We start from the raw sequence: 16,937 nt of genomic DNA, 5'->3' as shown, positions 1-16,937 counted from the left end.
TCTGAACCCCGGGGCTCACCTCCCAGCTCTGCAGCTGTGCTTGGGGTTCTGCAACCCCGGGGCTCACCTCCCAGCTCTGCAGCTGTGCTTGGGGTTCTGCAACCCCGGGGCTCACCTCCCAGCTCTGCAGCTGTGCTTGGGGTTCTGCAACCCCGGGGCTCACCTCCCAGCTCTGCAGCTGTGCTTGGGGTTCTGAACCCCGGGGCTCACCTCCCAGCTCTGCAGCTGTGCTTGGGGTTCTGCAACCCCGGGGCTCACCTCCCAGCTCTGCAGCTGTGCTTGGGGTTCTGCAACCCCGCTGCTCACCTCCCAGCTCTGCAGCTGTGCTTGGGGTTCTGAACCCCGGGGCTCACCTCCCAGCTCTGCAGCTGTGCTTGGGGTTCTGAACCCCGGGGCTCACCTCCCAGCTCTGCAGCTGTGCTTGGGGTTCTGCAACCCCGCTGCTCACCTCCCAGCTCTGCAGCTGTGCTTGGGGTTCTGCAACCCCGCTGCTCACCTCCCTGCTCCGCAGCTATGCTTGGGGTTCTGAACCCCGGGGCTCACCTCCCAGCTCTGCAGCTGTGCTTGGGCTTCTGCAACCCCGCTGCTCACCTCCCAGCTCTGCAGCTGTGCTTGGGGATCTGCAACCCCGCTGCTCATCCGCTGAGGCCCTGTCCCCTGCAGAGCCATCCGGTTGGTGCTGTTATCTACTGGCGCTTGGAGGGGTGCTGATGGCTGAGAGCACTTGAAAGATGAGGAAAATGAGGCACAATGAGCTGCTCGAAGGTCCCAGCGGGCTGCGAACATTGTTGGGATTGGGAAGCGCAGGAACAGAGGGAGGGAGGGAGCTGGGAAGCACTGGAGAGGTGGCTGGAGACAGGACGGTGGAGGAGATTCCGGAGCAGGTGTCGGCTGGTAGTGGAAGTGTCTGTGTGAAGACTAGCTGCAGCTGAGTGGGGAGCAGAGGACTGATTTCCAGGTCCTGGGAGAGTACCTCCCAATGTGACACTGAAACCCGCAAGAAAACGGAGCAGTGGTGGGCACATGCCAGCGAGCATGAACCCCAGACCTTCAGGGGACACAGAATGCAAATTGCGTGGGAGGAGAGGCAGTGGTGGACTGCAGTGAGGAGCGTAACGGCACCGTTGAGGCATCAAAGCTGGATATTGTAAGAAGGGCAAGCCCTGGCCAGGGTGGTTCAGTGGGTTGGGCATTGTCTTCTGCAGTGAAAGGCCACTGGTTCGGTTCCCGGTCAGGGCACATGCCCAGCTTGCAAGCTAGATCCCCAGTGGGGTGGGGGGAGGTGCAGGAGGCAGCCAACTGATGTTGCTCTCGCATTGATGTTTTTCTCTCCTTTTCTCTCTATCAATAAACAATATTTATTTTTAAAAAAGAACAAGAGAATAGACAGCAATATGAACATGAATTGAGTCAATTACAAGTCCAAAGTGTACCTTTTAACCTTTAGATATAAACACACCACACACGCATGCACATACACACACACACACAAATCACCAAATCTTTCTTGTTTCTTATAAATCCCTGGATAATTAAGCGAGTACAGTAGAACAGAACTCTAATGTTTATCAAATTCTCTGTTTTACAGTTAGGGAAACTTTAATTCAGAAAAGCCCAGGTACCAAGGACCCCTCCAGTGCTATCATTTGGGTACAAGGGTTTGCTGAGGAGACCGGGTTTCGGTCACTGTACTCTTTGCGGGCGCTAAGGCATCGCTGCCTATGCTTCTTTCGCTTCCTACCGCCTCTGCCGTGGCCAGCGTGGTAAAATGTGCAATTTCTAGGTGCTTTCCTGAAGGTTAAAATGCTCAGGAAACACACACTTTTCAAACTATTTGGTTTCCTAACTCGAAGGGAGGCTAAAATGGAAAACATGTCTTTCCTGTCTTCGTGGTTCGTCATGCCTGGTACCTAGCAGGTGCTCAGTTAACGGCTGTTCAATGTCTGAACTCAAATGGAAACAAAGTATCACACAGAGGAAAATTACAAACGCCATGAGTTTACCCTCAAGCCTAACCAGCCTAGTGAGGGGAGGGTTAAGCCCGCGAGGTGCATTAGCTAGCCCGTCAGCACAGTTTCCATGTCGGGAGCAGGAAGGTGGAGAACCTCCTTCCTAGGAGGTGGATTCAGCCGAGTTGATTTAAGAGCAGAAATCAGGTTTCAGCTCAGAATGCCTTTGGCTTCTCTGGAGAGACTACAAAAATAAACTTTAAGTTGCTTAAGAGAGATCACAGACTTCATAGTTGAGCCTTGTGACATAGAGTAATGATTTATGGAGACAGTGGTAACATTTTTATTTTTCTAAAGGTGTACACGTTCACGGTCTCTCGCTAACATTCCTGGAGAGACGCTGGAGTCGGCCCCGCACGACACCCGCCCCAGAACTTTCAACTCAAAGGCTCACACGGTCCTGGAGCCAACACCCCAGGCAGCCGCCGCAGCTGAAACACAGGCGATTATCTTTGTACATCAGACCAAACTAGTAGGAATCCAGGGGGGAATGAAACTGAAGACTTCAGACAACAGAAAACAGACGTTAGGTGCATGTGAGCAGGAGGCAGAGGCCGACGTGTTCCTGGGAGCCAGCGAAACGAGAGCACCCTCAGGATCCGGAGGCGGAGGACAGGTAGCTGGCCCGGGTCTGAAGCTCGGCCACATGCTGCCCCAGCGCACCACTGAGTCCATGCGAATCCTTCTGAGGGCTGGCTGTACGCCAGAGGGGCTCATTCCTGACAGGGTTTACAAGCCAGTGCACTGGGTATCACTGAGTTCTTGAAACGTTGAAAAGGAAAATAATGAAGTTTTAGCTTCATGATATACAGTATCCTTGGTTCGCAGAGCAGAGTGTTCCGAGACCCTCTGTGGATGCTGGAAGCCAAAGATGCTACCAACCTACATACCCTGTGCTTCTTCCTAGACCTACATCCCTACGATGGACTTTAGTTCCCAAACTGCACAGGAAGAGATGAACAACAAAACTAATAATAAAGGGGGACAATTACAGCGACCCACTGTAACAACAGCTAGGTGAGTGGGACATTATTAAGTAAAAGGAGGGCTCCTTGGCAGGTGCTGTGACGCCAGGACAGTGGACAGGGTGGACGCCGGCGCGGCGGACGGGGCGGATGCTGGGGCAGCGGACGGGGTGGATGCTGGGGCGGCGGACGGGGTGGATGCTGGGGCGGCGGACGGGGCGGATTCTAGGGCAGCGGACAGGGTGGACGCCGGCGCGGCGGACGGGGCGGATGCTGGGGCAGCGGACGGGGTGGATGCCAGGTGATGCGGTAAGTGACTACCTGGTGGGTGGTGAATACAGCTGGGTCTGCTGGGCATACTGCACCCTGGGTGGGGCACAGCAGGACAGCTGGAGATGTCACAGGGCTGTACAGAAATAGTGTGCAGTGCAAAACTTAAGAATTGTTCCTTTCTGCAATTGGGCGCCTTGAGCTTGGACTTCGCAGCCTTCAAAACTGTGATGGAGGGAGGTGAAGGAGGGAGGCAAGTGAGGGAGAGGGATGATGGAGGGAGGTGATGGAGGGAGATGATGGAGGGAGGCCAGTGAGCAAGGGGGTGATGGAGGCAGGTGATGGAGGAGAGAGGTGATGGAGGGAGGTGATGGAGGAGGGAGGTGATGGAGGAGGGAGGTGATGGAGGGAGTTGATGGAGGGAGGTGATGGAGGAGGGAGGTGATGGAGGGAGGTGATGGAGGGAGGTGATGGAGGGAGGTGATGGAGGGAGGTGATGGAGGAGGGAGGTGATGGAGGGAGGTGATGGAGGGAGGTGATGGAGGAGGGAGGTGATGGAGGGAGGTGATGGAGGAGGGAGGTGATGGAGGGAGGTGATGGAGGGAGGTGATGGAGGGAGGTGATGGAGGAGGTGATGGAGGGAGGTGATGGAGGGAGGTGATGGAGGGAGGTGATGGAGGGAGGTGATGGAGGAGGTGATGGAGGGAGGTGATGGAGGAGGGAGGTGATGGAGGAGGTGATGGAGGGAGGTGATGGAGGAGGGAGGTGATGGAGGAGGTGATGGAGGGAGGTGATGGAGGAGGGAGGTGATGGAGGGAGGTGATGGAGGAGAGAGGTGATAGAGGAGGGAGGTTATGGAGGAGGGAGGTTATGGAGGGAGGAGACCAACACAAAATGGAGCCCTGAGTGTAACTTTCCCCCTTACACTGAGTTACATACTCAGAAAAATATCTCTCTCTCTCTCTCTCTCTCTCTCTCTCTCTCTCTCCCTCTCTCCCTCTATCTCTCTCTTCCCCATACATAGAGAGAGGCTACAGTGCACATTTGGTCAAATCAAATCTCAGATAAGAAAAATATCTCGTAGCCAGGGAAATGTAATGGGCCAAATGCACCTTAGTCTTCACATGAAATACAATGATTTAGCATTTTTAGTAAGTTTTCTCTCCTATCAAAAGAAAAATAAAGGAGTATGATAAGTTAAAATAGAAAGTAGTGCAAATGTTCTCTGGTCTTATCAGAGGGAACTGCGTCAAACTGACGCCCCCTCACACGAGAGCTCTGTTTTGCTTCCACGAGTGGTTCCAGGGATCCCGGCCTTGGCGCGTCAGTCCAGCGAGACACAGAAGGTGAGTCCCGGGGACATGCACAGTCCTCTCCAGCTACAGAGGGAGGCCAGGAAACCGACGGGATGTGACCGCGATAATGCAGCATTTTAGAACGGACTTCTGATTATCCCATGTGCAGAAATGCAAGTACACAGATTCTCCAATGGGACCTCCAGGGGGTGGGAATAGGAAAGGCGATTGAAAGACAGGTAAAAAGAAAAATCAAACACTAACATCTGATATCATTATATGTTGACAAAGAATCAGCTTCATTTCAGAATACACATTGAGACTCAAATAATGACGCAAGAAACATAGACCGGCTCGACTGGGGTGGCTCAGTGGCGAAGCGTCGACCCTGCACCAAGAGGTCATCAGTTCGATTCCCCCGTCAGGGCACGTGCCCAGGTTGTGGGCCCGATCCCCAGTGGGGGGCATGCAGGAGGCAGACAATCATTCTCTCTCATCAATGTTTCTATCTCTCTCCCTCTTCCTTCCTCTCTCTCTCTAAAAAAAAAAAATTAATCAAGGAAAAAAAAGAAAGAAAGAAACATAGACTGAAGAGCTCAAACATCGCCGGCAGTCCAGACTGCCAGACCAAACATTTGTTTTGGTTTCTCTTCACTAAACATGATACTCGAGCAAATCGAGCTTACCCTCAATTATTCCTGTTCTAGTACCAAGTTCAATAAGAATGCAGGCCTCCCAGGGCAGAATAATGGACCCACAAGAGGGCTTGGTACAGAGCAGGCATCCAGAACTAATGTGACTGCCAAACATAATAAAATAATGAATCTACCTAAATTATGTCTCCCTAGAATAACAGGAGGTCTGCTTAATGTTTATATTTAAATTAAATCCTTAGCTGCTCCCACCTTCATGACCAAAGAAACTCAGGCCTCTCTTCTACCCACAGTGCCAGGGAACATGTTACATGTTTCCCAATCAGCCTGACTCGTGCAGGCCACGTGCTTCTTGGCCCTCCTGGGGGCGCTGGCTGCTGCCCCCTTGCTAGACCTCCCGAGTTCAGGTCGAGCTCACGGGGCTCTGGACTCTGTTGCTCTGTCCCAACCACTTGCTTGGTGCCGACGTACGTGGACATCTGCTCCCACACTTGCACGTTGTGCCTGGTGCTCAGCCTTTCGGTGAAACGAGATCATCGGGTTCCCTCCTGTGGGTTCTGCCAGGCCTGGAACTCAGACAACTGGGTCTCCTTTAGCGCTCCATTTACAGAACGTAGCCCCCAGATGTCCCGCGGTTTATCTGGGCCTGTGATCTGGCTGGCCCCCGGGTGTTTTCCCAGCACCCTCGTGTCCCCTCCCTCCCTCCAGCCTCCGGGCAGCTTTGCACAGGCTGCCCCCGCCTGCTGGCCTTGTCGCCTTCCCAGAGCCTGCATAACGCATCGCTTCACGTCTGAGTGCCCGGCTCAGACGCCACCTTCTCCGAGATGGCATCTAAACACCACTCTGCTTCAACGGAGCTGTTTGACCCAGGTCACTGTGTTCTGTTCGCTTGCTTTGGATACATTAATCGGATTTGTGCTGTCCGGAATGGTATTTTATAGCTCTTTATTTTGTTTATTTCCTCTTTTCCTGAGAAAAAGAGACAACTAGGAGCGCGAGACATTGTTTCATTATTAATCTATTTTCCCCCTACATCAGCAGCTATAAAAATAGTCACTCATAAAGTAATAAATAAAAGGGTAGGTAGCTAGCTAGCTAGATGATACATAAGTTCTCCTAGTACATCCCAAGTTAATGCAAATAAATGGATTCAAATTAATCCTGCGGAGGAGGGTGAGGGAGTATTATACCTAATTGCATATACAATACATTTCCAAATCTCTTTCAATCCAGCCTGAACACTACCTACTTGCAACTGAAGAACATTTTTCTTATGATACATTTAAGACGCTGGATAGAGTTTTGTTTTAGCACTGACGTAAGAGGGATGCTACATAACCAATAATTAACAAAGCTCTCCTTTACCTGGAACATTCAGAATCCAGAGCTTGGATTGCAGGTCCCCTGAGTCACGTAACTATCTCTATAGCTGCAGGGAAGTTCTAGCTCTTAATTTATTAATTAATGGAGTGCTCATCAGGTGTTTCTCAGTAGCAGGCAACAGGAGAGGTAAAGAAGACCGTGACTCTTCATTTTGAGAAACCCTTCACGAGTCTACATGGTCCATTTTTACTGTTTTTCATAGCTGCACACGCATTGTTTGTTCCCTTGTAACCACAAAGAATTCTCCTGAACAGGGTCGAATTAGCAACAGTTCTGCCTTTTAAACTTTTATTTATATATTTTGTCTAGGCCAGTGTTTTTTCAAATCACAGCCGTTTGATAATTGTTCATATTATGTGGACAAATTGCCAAACCAGTTAAATTCATATAAAAGAAACCCCAATAATGTAAGCAGTGTGGTAAGTCCAGACCGAGCCACTGATGTGGACAAATTCTCGTTCACTTTCCCTGGGTGCCTCTCATTAGTTGGGTTTTCAGCCTTTGTAAATGGGGGCGAAAGGGCCTGAGTTAGGGCCTGAGTCTGAAGGAAGAGACCAGGACGGGCAGTGACAAAGCCTGTGTTCCTGGTCCCCACCCTCTGACGTCACTGATTACTTTCAGAAGCTGGAAACTGATGGCCTGCAGGATGTCTGGGCGCCACTGGGCACTGACTCCCACCGGACAACCACCAGCTGAATGTGAGGAGCAGCTGTGTCCCTTGTTCACCAGGGACAAACAGCTGCTTTTTGTCTTGCGCCTGGTCCAATTCACACATGATATCACCAGCGGGGCTCCTGGAGGCCCCTGAGTTTGCCCCCCATTTTGGCATCGGTTTCATTATGTCAGACAACTGTGGGTAATACCCTTCGATCAAACTGACTTCACTTAAACAAAATACTTTTCCAAAGCGAATTTCATCTGATCGTCTCACGCTGTTGTGTGCTTTTGAGCACGTTTTCTATGCGCAGTCAGATTTATATTTGAAGTAGTATTTTTAGAGCGAAGTGTCCCGATCATTCTGATTAACTTAGTCGATCCTGATAGTGACAGGGATTTCTTTGGTTTTAAAAGGGGATGGCAGATTTTTCTCTCCTGCCATGGTAAACGGAACATTAGGAACTATATTAAATAGCGACTGGACACTTAGGATTTGTTCGGATCGCCGTTGTACATTCAACCGCTGCGGAGAAGCAGAGCTGAGGGCACTGCATTGTCTAAACCCGCTTTCGCCCTAGAGCAGAATTAATTTTTAGAATAAATCTCAGGCACCTTCCCCATTTCTCTGGCCACTGAACTCTTCTGCACCAAGCTGTTGGGAAATAAGTGGAGGTAAAAAAATCTTTAAGGCTTTGATTAGCTGTGTTTTATTAATGTTCATGAGATGAAGCGCGGTTGTTTGTTTAGTTGGTCGTTTATTTCATGTAGATTTAACACCCTTCTCACTAAGGTTCACTCTGCATCCTCTGAAGAATGCAATTTCCCAAATTGAAATTCATAGAGAGTGAGTTAACTTATTTATCATCTCCCTCACCTCTAAATAAAGTCATAAGCATTTTTAGGAAGCTGTAGGTTCAACTTTGCATAACTGGATTGCAGTGAAAATAATGGGCAGTTTGTCCAGCAGATGCACCGCAGTATTAGGCATTATCTTGGGTGAAGTCCATTGTGAAATATGCAACTGCTTACTTCCTGCGAGTTAAACAGGAAGTCCCTCTTCGTCTCTGCTGCGGCTCCAACTGGAGGCTGGCAAATGATTAATGTAATCTAGAATAATGTGTTTATCATAATTTTAAAGATTTTTCTTATTACTAATAATAAATAAAAATAAAATAAATATTTGTAAGATGATGTTAATGGTTTGTTGAAAAAGATCCACGTCCAAGTTTCTCAAAGGATATGTCATAGTGATCTGTCATAATAAGTGACATATTTGGTTTTATGAACTAAATTCTGCTACATTGTGAGAGATATACTGCAAAGAAAAACACACTGCAAAGCAGTGAGCCTCTATTTCCTGTTTATGCAAATAAAAAGATTATGTGTAAAAAAATAATGACACCTCTTTTGCTCATTCTGGCACGATTCCATTCTTTCTGGATTTTTACAATACATAGGTACACTTTGACACTTCCTCAACACTTAAATACTCTGTCAAATAATCAAGTGAGTTCTTTTTGAGAAGAGTGGTTAATGAAAAACAAGTTAATTATTGATATGTCACAGTGTCCTCAATTTATCTTACATATAAATAAATTTATAAATGTATCTAAATTAGTTTAAAAACCATCATTTCAGGAATAAAAGTAGATAACCAGGGAGCATCTACATTTCAAAGAGATAATTAGGTATCTTTTGGTCAGCTAATAATTGCCTGTAGAATTAAAAGTTCTTGTAACTGGATGCCTCAAATTAAACTAAATATTTTTTCTTGTAAGAATATTGTTGGTTAGAATTTCTTACTTAGTTAACATGGGCAGTATCTTAGTTATTGATATACATTGAAATTACAGTCACTAATTGCAAATAGTGCTGCTATGAACATGGGGGTACATATATTCTTTGTGATTGGTGTTTCAGGCTTCTTAGGGTATATTCCTAGAAGTGGGATCACTGGGTCAAATGGCAGTTCCATTTTTAATTTTTTGAGGAAACACCATATCGTTTTCCACCATGGCTGCACCAGTCTGCATTCCCACCAGCAGTGTACTAGAGTCCCCTTTTCTCCACACCCTCACCAACACTTGTTGTTTAATGATTTGTTGATGGTGGCCATTCTGACAGGTGTGAGGTGATACCTTGTAGTTGTTTTAATTTGCATTTCTCTGATGATTAGTGACCTTGAACATGTTTTCATATGTCTCTTGGCCATTCGTATGTCCTGTTTGGAGAGGTATCTATTTAGGTCCTCTGCCCATTTTTTAATTAGGTTCTTTGTCTTCTTTTGTTGAGTTGTATGAGTGCTCTATATATTTTGGAAATTAACCCCTTACCTGATGTATCATTGGCAATGATGCTCTTCATAAGATCTGGAAACAGCCCAAGTGTCCATCAGTAGATGAGTGGATAAAAAGGCTGTGGTACATGTACACAATGGAATACTATGCAGTTGCTTGACCTTTTCTTAATTATTATTATGTTATTTATTTATTTATTATTTTATTTTTGAAATTTTAAAATTGTCATTTATTGAACAGCAGCAACCCCTTACACACCTGCATTTAACAGGTAGTCGGATACTAACAGCAATGACAGTTGGCAGGGTTGGGCAACAGGTGATTTCTATTTGACTTTAATGTTTTTAAAACTTTTTTTTTTTTTTTTGCCTTTATTGATTTTAGAGAGAGAGGAAGGGAGAGGGAGAGAGAGATAGAAACATCGATGAGAGAGAACATCGACTGGCCGCCTCCTGCATGCCCCCTACTGGGGATGGGCCCACAACCTGAGCAAGTGTCCTGACTGGGAATCTAACCGGCACCTCTTGGTGCCTGGGTCAACACTCAACCACTGAGCCACACCAGCCGGACTGACTTTAATGTTTTTAATACTTAACTTATTAACTTTTTTTTTTTATTGCAGATGCCCCTCCTTTATTCCCCCTCTGCTTCACCTTTGACAAATACTTTTAATAGCCCTTCTTAATTCATAATGTATTCGTTAGTATTTGTAAATAAAAGGACTTTTAAAAGGTAAAGAACCACTGTAAAAGACACTGTAATTAATCAGTTCTTTATTCATCACTTAATATAGACAACTTGCTGAGCATGGCTGTCAATGGATGCCTCAAAAATGTCAGATGCATAAAGAACCAAATAATAATAATACCTGATTGGATACACTAAACATCAGGTAGCTGCTAGAAATTGTAACTGTTTCAGGAATTACTGTAATAGGTTATCATTAAAAAGCTGGCAGAAACACACCCACAGACTTAACTGTTTACCTACTAGATGAGAAATAAAGATCTCAATGAGGATAATCCTCAGCAAACACAATGGTATTCAGGTCTTGAACAATAGCTGGTTATAATACAGGGTCTTCTTTCCTTTCCAAAGTGGCCTCAGTGACACCTGGTGACAACACTGCGTGGCCTCAATGGCGTGAACAGACTTGACAGTCATCGCTATTGGGTGACCTCCCAGCTCTATTTTTTATTTCATTATCCTTTTTGTTTCTCTTTCACATGTTTTTGGTGACTTAATTCCTAGAGAACACTAAGCCACCGATAAATAGTCTGTCCACACGGTGCCTTAGGAAACCAGTGCGGCGACAGAGACAGTCATTAGACACTAATGTCATCCTCATCCACAGCCTGCATCTACTCCGCCACCTGTAAGGTCTCCATGTTCGCATGTTTCCTTGTGTCAAAATCTGTATGCTTTTTAAATCCCCTTTGCATCCCTTTCTAAAGAGCTACTTTGAAAAAGTATTCCTTTCTTGGTAAAATAACTTTTTAAAAAATTATAAATAAATAATAGCATTGGTGAATAAAATGGAATGTAACCTTCAGGAGATTTCCTTAACAAAATCTTTAAATGTGAAGATTAATAAAACCTATAATTTAATTTGCCAAATATTTACTGATTGCTGATCTGTGCCAAATATTTTTTTTTCTCTCTTTCTCTTTCTTTAAGAATTGAAGGGGATATCTGTAATACTTTCAACAATAAAGATAAGTTTTTAAAAACAATTTAAAAAAAACTGATAAACTGGCTGAGAGCAGAGTTACAAAAGCGCTGGACAGAATGTGACTGTCATGTACTGGAGACTGATTCCTTGGTTTCAGCTTGGGAGCCCTGGGGAACCGCTAATGGGAACCACCAGAAATGCTATTTCCTCAAGCATCTTATGATCCCATATAACTAAATACAGTTACAAAACAATAGCCGAACTTGGAACACAATAATTTTAAAATTATCTAAAGGACAAAAATATAGTTCATTGCAACTTGACATCATCAACCTGAATGATGCCCTCATCTGAATACAATTTAAATGAAGATTTTTCTACCAGAAGTCCTTCCCTACGCTGCAGGCAGGCATAGGGGTCTTAGATGACCATGTTGATCCCGAATGGCAAACGCTAACACAGGTGTTCTGTATAGTTACAATTACTTTGGCGGACATTACAATCAATAAAATTTTGTTTACCTTATAATATACCCTAGAAAATGCTATTGGAATACAGAGAATATACAGTGTTTCATTTTTATCTATCTTTTGATGAATTACAAAGACATGATGGTTAATTCTCAAATTTTCTTATGTAATTTTTCATCATTACCTAGCTTATACAATTAAAATAAATGGTCACACCCCACAGATGGGTGTACTCATGACTCTCTACACCGAGTATGAGACAGCAAGTTGTACAGCAGAGACAGGGTTAATGAAGTCTTGCTGAGGTGGAGCCCTGTTTCTGAGGCACCTGGATGCTAATATTAGAGGAGTATTTAGCCTGGCCGGTGTGGCTCAGAGGCTGAGTGTCGACCCTGCACCAAGAGGGTGTCAGTTCGATTCCCGGTCAGGGCACGTGCCCAGGTTGTGGGCCTCACCCTCCGTGGGGGCATGCAGGAGACAGCCAATGGATGTTCTCCCTCATCCATGTTTCTATCTCTCTCTCCCTCTCCCTTCCTCTCTCACTAAAAGCAATAAACAAAAAAAAATATTGTAAAAAGAAGAGTATTTAAATGTTGGTCACACTGAACCCATCTTTATACCCTCAAAGCATAGAGAAGACCAGTTAATGATGCTGGTACATATTCTTAAGGTCTTCGCTGATACATTGTCTATGCTAGTTGGCACGAAAGGTGTTTCTTCCAGCCATTTATTCCTTAAAGTCGAAGCGCCAGTCTATACACAACAAACATGTTTGGAACTTACACACGGGTCTTGGTCCTGGTAAGATAACTTCATGTAGTCATAGCCAAAATGTGATTTAGGTAATATCTTTTATCTTTCTTTATATGGAAGTATAATTCACGCTACAGCTTTTTGGAAATGTACATTGTATTGGAAACCAGAGACCAGATTAGAACTTATTTCCATACATTTGTTCCCATAACTGAGTCCAAGTCGAAGAGGGAAGGACACAGAATGAGAATCGTTGCCTTGCGAGGAGGTTGTGCGTCTGTGTACAGACCAGTCAGCAGTCTCCAGGCTGGTTTTCCCATTAGGCAGACGCTGGAGGCAGAGGGGAAGGGCAGGGCTCGGCAGGCTGCCGCCTACTCTTACTGTCACTCACCGGACCTGTGAATGCTTTTCTTTTTTTAAGTAAAGCTACATAGTGACAGTGCAAATTAGTTACCATTTGTCAGGACTTTTAAAAATGTCTGTGGTAATACACTCTATTTAGAAAAAAAAAATCAATAACATAATAGCACAATTTCTCATTTATAGAAACATTGATCTCACGCACATTGCTGCCCCTCAGGAGAGGACATATACATTTTCAATCAAGATATTTTAGATTCATTTTTCAGTTCTATGATCTCAGTTATATTATTTCAATCGATCGTTATCTAAGTAGTTAATTGGGCTTTGTAAAAGAAAAAGTGAATTTTAATTTTGTCTTCATACATTGGCTAGAATATCAGCAGATAATATAACCACCTTTGTTTGCAGTGTTCTGCTTGTGTATGGAAACTTGCAAATGAGTGACATATATTCCTGTTTTTCAAATCATTCACTTAAAGTAGCTTTCAACAGCTCTTTCTCTGACTGGAGCTGGTCCCCTGTCAGAGGTCTCTGGGCTGCGTGTACAATTCAGAGGCCTCCATTCAAATCCCCGTGAACGGCTTCTGCACATAATTTCCTTTTGCCTTGGTTTATAGACTCCTTCAGAGCGGAGTCTACGTTTTGCCAGTCTCTCGGTTTTTGGCACTTAGAAAGAGGTGGTCCGAATGCAATCTTACAGACTGTGAGCACCGCGTGCAGGGCCTCCGCCTCCTTCTCTAGTGCACCTTCAGGGCTACGGTAACCCCTGGCAAAGGCTGGTACTAATGACACGGCCGAAACGAAAGAGGAAGAAATGCACACGTTTCAGAGCTGAAGTACAGGTAGCTTAAGTGATTTGCCTAAAATCACCGACATTTTGGGGGTGGAGGCCATTCTGGAATGCATGTCCCTAAATTCAATTCTGCCAGCTTCTCCCTCTGCTAGTCGGCTGTCTGGGTGAGTTAGGATGGATAAACTATGCCCTTTGGTGGGTGACAAATGAGAACACATGCCTCTGGAGGGGAACTGGAGGGTCACACACCAGCGCTTTAATGCTCAGGCTTACAAGTGAAAGATGACACAGCCCTTCAGAGACACTTGACCACAACTCTCACCGGGCCCTTCTGAACTGGAAGAGGGCTGGGAAATTTGCATAGTGTGGTGATTTGGTTACTAGTCAGCATCCCTGCCACATGGTCTCAAATGAAAATAAATTGGGTAGTTATTTAGATTTTCCAATTGAATCTTTTATTTCCTCTACATAGATTTTTTTTTTTTTTATCCTCACCTGAGGATATTTTTCCATTTTTTGTACAGATAGAGTGGGAGGGAGAGAGAGGAAGGAGACAGAGAGAGAAACATCGACGTGAAGGGACACATCAAGTGGCTGCCACCCGCACGGCCAACCAGGGCCGGGGACAAACTGCAACCGAAGTACGTGCCCTTAGCGGGGACCGAACCCGGGTCTCTCCGGACCGCAGGCCGACGCTCTAACCGCCTAGCCAAACTGGCCAGGGCTCCTCTACATAGATTTTAGTAATTAAACCCTCTGGACATTTTATATCTCTTTTTCTCTAATATTCATTATAGTAGGTTTCATACATCTTATTTTCTTTCTGGAATGCATTGTTATCTTATTTATATAGAACTGAAGAGCATTAGAAGATCATTAATTTGGACTTTATGCATTTTTGTGTATATTGTCCATGAGTTGGTCAAGTGATTACTTGTTTTTGAAGATATAATTTGATGTACAAATTATTAAAGCAAAAACCATCCAAAAAAGAGCAATTAAAATGAATATTATAACTCCTTTACAAATAATTTTCAAATACTGTTGATCATTGCTTATTTAATTATAAACAATTGATATTCATATTATTATCAACATAGACAAGGTTGGCATAGGATCTCTGTGATATGTGAAAACATACAAGGTGATATGTGAAATCACCTGACCTCTAGAATGGCATCTCTCAGGGTGAAATAATGCACAGAGTCCTTCAAGTCACAACAAAATAAAACATATGGCCCTTGAGTTGGCTTAAAATATTTGCATTATGTTACTCAAATAAATAAAAGTATAAAACTAGAAATAAGTTTCTTGTCCTTATAGGCCTTGTACACTTCAAACAAAGACAGTTTTACAAGGAAAAGTAAAGAAATACCAAATAAACATATCTTAGTGTAAATTTATGGTGCTGGGTGTTGTTTTGCTGACATCTAATAGTTGCACACAATGTGAACACAGTGCTGTTACGGCACTGGTTACTGTCGAGTGTGCTTTAACACAACACAACCCCGTGCTATGTAACTGTGATTACGTTTTCCAAACCATTTCTCCTTTGGACTCCGGCGAAAATTTTGTACCCCATTTAATATCCCATTTAGCTTTCTTTTGGTATAAATGTTTACTGATTAGCCCACAAGCCAGAATTATTTTAAATAACACCTCGTGACACAAACACTTCAACTACAAAAACAAATCCAGACTCTGTGGTTAGGGAATTCATCTGGCCCTCGATGCACAATTTGCCATGTTGAAACCTTTCTAACTGTGGCCAGTCTTTACAAAACTGCTGGGGGGACGTGTAGACTCCCTGCGAGCAAACTTGAAGACTTCAGAGAGAAACGTGGCGCTGGGAACGTATTATTTAGCTGCAAACCCTTCCTTATTTATTCTGTAAAGTCATTCCCTAAATTACATCAGAATTAATATGCAAGTTCCCATGTGTCGTAGCTTCATTTTCTTAGGTTCTTAACATAAATATTTTGTGATATTTGTAATTTAAACCAAAAAGCATTACATCTAATTCCTTTAATAATGAACTAAGGTGATTTTAGTGTGATAACACTTGAATCATAGTCACAAATATCATGGGAATGACAAGATTTGCAAAATTAATTATATTAGACATTATCTGACTAATCTGAGATTTTTATTCAGCTAGAATTCTACAATTCAAACATTTTTTGAATGGAACAAAAGCAAACATTATAAATTCAGACCAAGAGTAATCCCATATCAAGTAGCATTTTGCAAGTCATATTTCCTACCTCACCAGTTCAAGTAACCCACCATGGTATTGATTGACTTTTAAAAAAATAACATTTAAAGAATTCTTTTAGTGAGGAATTTATAAAGACTGCAAAGGAAATTGCTGAGAGGTACTGAACCTACTTCTATGAAATAAAATGTAGATTACAAACAGTTAATATAAAAATAAATATATCAAACAAATTACCTGTTAAAGATATAATATAGTTATAACATGGATTCTGAGTTTCTCAACATAGGCCATATATGGATAACTAGCTAGTGATATATTGGAATAGATTACAATACAAATATAAATATAAATGTAATTAAAGAGGATTTAAAGTATATAGAGATAAGGATATAGATAAAATGGAAATATGGTTAAGATTTAAAATAATCTGTAAGAATATAAATCATTTAAAATACAAGATATGGAAAAGGAGGAAGACACAAGGGATTCACTCAACTTTATCATAAGTAATCTAGTATCAATGTCAAAATGACATCGCATAATTTTTAATCCAATAACCAAGAATAACTAGTATCATCAGCAGTGAACCTCTGGCTTCTCAGTGTTTGCCTTCTCAATTTGATTATTTTTTTCTTCAAATATTTTAGGGCAAAGTTTAAAGGCTACCTCCTCTTGTCATTAAGTTTTCCCTAGAAAGAATACTATCTGAAACATCATTGCACGTTATATCCACCCGAAGCACATGCCTTTGTATGTTTAATAATGCCTACAATTGCAGGTCTTGAATATAGAAAATGCTAAAACCACGTTAAACAAAGAAGTTATTCTAAGCAGTCGGGATTTTGAAAAGGACTCTGTACTCTGATTATATGTGTGCATGATTGTACGTGTACCTTTGAAATACAATGTCTCAATAGCCACAGAGTAAGATTTCTAAAAGGAGATGCTGTACCGCGTACGTCCCCAGGAACACTGCCGGTATATGGAATTTTGTTTTAGAAAAGAAACGTAACATCCGATTTTAGATCCATGGAAGCAAAGTGCAGTTCACTCCAACACCTACGGAGAGACAGTGAGACCCTCCTGCCCGAGCCTGAGAACTGCGGGAAAGTGGGGCGCCCGCGGAGGCCGCGTACTCA

General features: G+C 43.7%; 1 protein-coding gene across 1 annotated transcript in view; it reads right to left on the bottom strand.

Annotated features, from left to right (window-relative positions):
* The window catches only part of HCN1 (hyperpolarization activated cyclic nucleotide gated potassium channel 1), a 334,018-nt gene that overhangs the window by 131,291 nt on the left and 185,790 nt on the right, over positions 1 to 16,937 (bottom strand). The gene's annotated exons all lie outside the window — the stretch shown is intronic.

Source organism: Molossus molossus, unplaced genomic scaffold, assembly GCF_014108415.1.
Source record: "Molossus molossus isolate mMolMol1 unplaced genomic scaffold, mMolMol1.p scaffold_m16_p_3, whole genome shotgun sequence".
Lineage (NCBI taxonomy): Eukaryota > Metazoa > Chordata > Mammalia > Chiroptera > Molossidae > Molossus > Molossus molossus.
This window is presented reverse-complemented; position numbering and strand designations above follow the sequence as displayed.